This window comes from Apaloderma vittatum, unplaced genomic scaffold, assembly GCF_000703405.1.
Source record: "Apaloderma vittatum isolate BGI_N311 unplaced genomic scaffold, ASM70340v1 scaffold26224, whole genome shotgun sequence".
Taxonomy (NCBI): domain Eukaryota; kingdom Metazoa; phylum Chordata; class Aves; order Trogoniformes; family Trogonidae; genus Apaloderma; species Apaloderma vittatum.
The window spans coordinates 11,523-14,639 of NW_009713755.1; the positions used below are offsets into that span (position 1 = coordinate 11,523).

Consider the following 3,117-nt stretch of genomic DNA (forward strand, 5'->3'; position numbering starts at 1 on the left):
GGCAGTATTGTTTTTTGTGGTTTGTAACTATTTTCCAGTTTACTTGTGATGCTTCTCAGTTGCAGGTCCACCTACCAGTTGCGTCTAACCCACGTGATACCATTTGGGGTTTGTTTTTTTGATTCCCTTCCATGACCAGACTAACAGTCAGTAAACAAGGAGGCTGTGGTTGCATGGACCTGCCTCTCCCCTTAGTGCTGTGAATCTCCAGCCCTTTCCTCTGTCATCTCTAAACCAGAAAGTGCTGTGAGCACAGCTTAGGTGTGGGCTGAAAGAAGTGAATCTCTGACATTTCTGTACCCTGACTTCCAAATAGGACTTGATGCCAAAAGTCAAATGTACACAGAATATTTATTTGTGGGAAAAATGGTGTAACTGGAAGCCTTCTTAGTGCTGAAATGTATGGAAAACATGAAAGCTAGTATAAGCAGTGTTTCACTTTGTTACTGCATGGCGTTGAAGAGGGGGAAAGAAGAGAAATACAATAGGAAAACAACAAAGTTGGTTGGTCTAGGGTGTTCAATAGCCTTTGATTAAATTATTCTAGAATAAGACTTATGCTATATGGTAAATAAAGCTTAAATTTAAATTAAAAATTACAAGATATAATAGTACACTAAATGCGAGATATCTTGTTAAAAAGAGGCTAAATGTATAGGCAGAAGTAAAACTTCAGTTGGAATAATTGCCATTAAAAATCCTTAAAACATGCTGACAAAGAGCAAGTGCATACTATCTGTCTGTGTTGTGGAGGGGAAATCTACGAATACTGAAAGAAGGATGCTATAAGTAAAGAATATGGGTAAATATGCTGTGAGTAAATAAAGTTTCTGACAATGCGATGAATTTATTAAAAAATTGAGATTACAAATGAGAACGCAAGGGCAGTTTAAAAAAAAGGAAAAAAATCTTTAGAGAAAAGTTGAAGAAATAACTTGCAAGAGGCATAAACTTGAATAACAAATTGCTTTTCTTGGTTGTTTAAGAAAAAAAAAAAAGAGCCTGCTGGAGACCCGTAATTCCACGAGGTGATCAGCATGAAAAAGGAGACAATATAGCTGAAAATTTAAGCTTTTTTTTTTCCTTCTTATATGTATATAAATTCAAGAAGAAATTGGTGAAATTTTCCAGATGGTAATCCTTTTTGATGGGGAAAAACATTGGAAGATCTTTCTCAAATCTAGTTATTGATGGATGACGTGTCTGAGTAAATGAACAAAAAGGACAAGAATAATTCTCCAGACAGAGCTCCTGAGTGAACATCATCTCTAAAACTTGGAGATGAAGTAGCCGAATTAGTGAGATACATGACCAGTAATTTAAATCTATCTCGGTACCAAGGATGGCTAATATGATGCCAATTTTTAAAATGCTGTCTGCAGGGAACATCTAGGGACCTACACATCAGTAAATTTGTTGTTCATGTGAGCTGGAACAAATGTTTATGAAGAATATATTAGATGGACAAATGGAAAATATATACTTGGGATAAACCTTAATCTTTTAAAAAAAATAAAAATTCAGGTCTGTCAGTGTTCTCTGGATTCAATAAATATTTTCAGAAACAGTCAAGATTTCCCACCAAAACCTTCTAAGAGCTAAGAGACTGTGAGATAACAAGGAAGGATATTCTATGAATTAATAGTAGATTATAAACTAGGGAAAATAAGGGCATGGCTAAAGCATTGTTTGTCACATGGAAGGAATTTGCCAATGAAGTCTACTATTCCGTGCTACAATGTGCTTTTTAGCATATTCATAAATGATCAGAAAAAGAATGAATACTGAGGCAACGAAATTTGCTGATGATACAATCTATTGGTGATAAAGAGCTGCAAAGCAATTTCAGAATGCTATGATAAAACAGCTGATTAAATTCAATGTAGATTAATAGATAATGATGCCCTTAAGGAGAAAAAAAAAAGATCCTAGATTTACATATTCTTGGACAGGTTGTGAGTTGACTATTACAACCCTAAATCTCATTTTGAGTGGTAATAGCCTTATGGAAACAGGGGAGCAGTGCTCAGTGGCAGTCAAAAATCAGATGGAATATTATGAATTATTGTGAAAGGAACACAGAACAAATCGCAACCTCATTATGCCACTTTGCGAATCCATCATGTAAAATCATTGTGAATATAGTGTGGAATGCTAGTTTCTCAAATTATAAAAGAATATTATTGAATGAGAAAAAGCTCTTGGAAGAAAAAAAAGGAGATGAAGATGATGTAAGAATGAAGTAACTGAGGGGTTTTTTTAGTTTTGAACAGAAAATACAAGAAAATAAAAAATATGACTTATTTGGATGTGTGATCATAGAATCGTAGAATGGTTTGGGTTAGAAGGGACCTTAATAATCATCTAGTTCCAACTCTCCTGTGCTGTCGTGTGGCTGAAGAGCCTTTTTTTTTTTTTCTTTAAGGATATTTTCCTGCTTTGTGATAGTTTTATGGGCAATCTGTGCAAGTATCAAAAAAGAGGCTATTGTGTAACTCAGGATTAACACTTGAAAAAAGTGACTTTTCACTGTGAAATAAGCAGGTTTGGACATATATCTGTGGAGTGCAGATGCTGTTCTCTGACCCTGAAGTCTTGAGGGAGGATCCAAAATACTGTAAGCATGCAAGAAAACACACATAACAATGTTGATGCCCTCCCCGATTCAAGCTGAAGACGTGCCAATTGATATCAAACCTGTGAACCTGCTGGATGTTTTCTCCCTGGAACCACAGGAGCCGAAGCAGCTCTTCTGGGTGCGAGCGCGAGGCTACATAGGAGAGACCAACATGAAGGTGCGCTGTTGCGTGGCCACCTACATCTCTGACTGTGCCTTCCTGCGCATGGCCCTGCTGCTGCACTGGCAGTAACACATCAAGTTCATGGTGTCCCTCAACCATTCCATGTGGTTCCACACGCCCTTCCGAGCAGACCACTGGATGCTGTACGAGTGCGAGAGCCCCTGGGCAGGCGGGTGCAGGGCCGACTGTGGCCCAGGAAGGAGTCATCAGGGTGGTGCCAACACCAAACCAGAACAAGCTCTAGCTGAGGAACCCCCACGGGCACAGCAAGGGAGAGACCCTGGAATCAAAACACACGGGTGAGGCGGGACAGCTG

At 38.4% G+C, this 3,117-nt stretch overlaps 1 pseudogene; it reads left to right on the plus strand.

The window, feature by feature from the left end:
• The first annotated feature begins 2,645 nt into the window (after nucleotides 1-2,645).
• LOC104273234 lies at nucleotides 2,646-3,104 on the plus strand (annotated as a pseudogene).
• The last annotated feature ends 13 nt before the right edge of the window (nucleotides 3,105-3,117 follow it).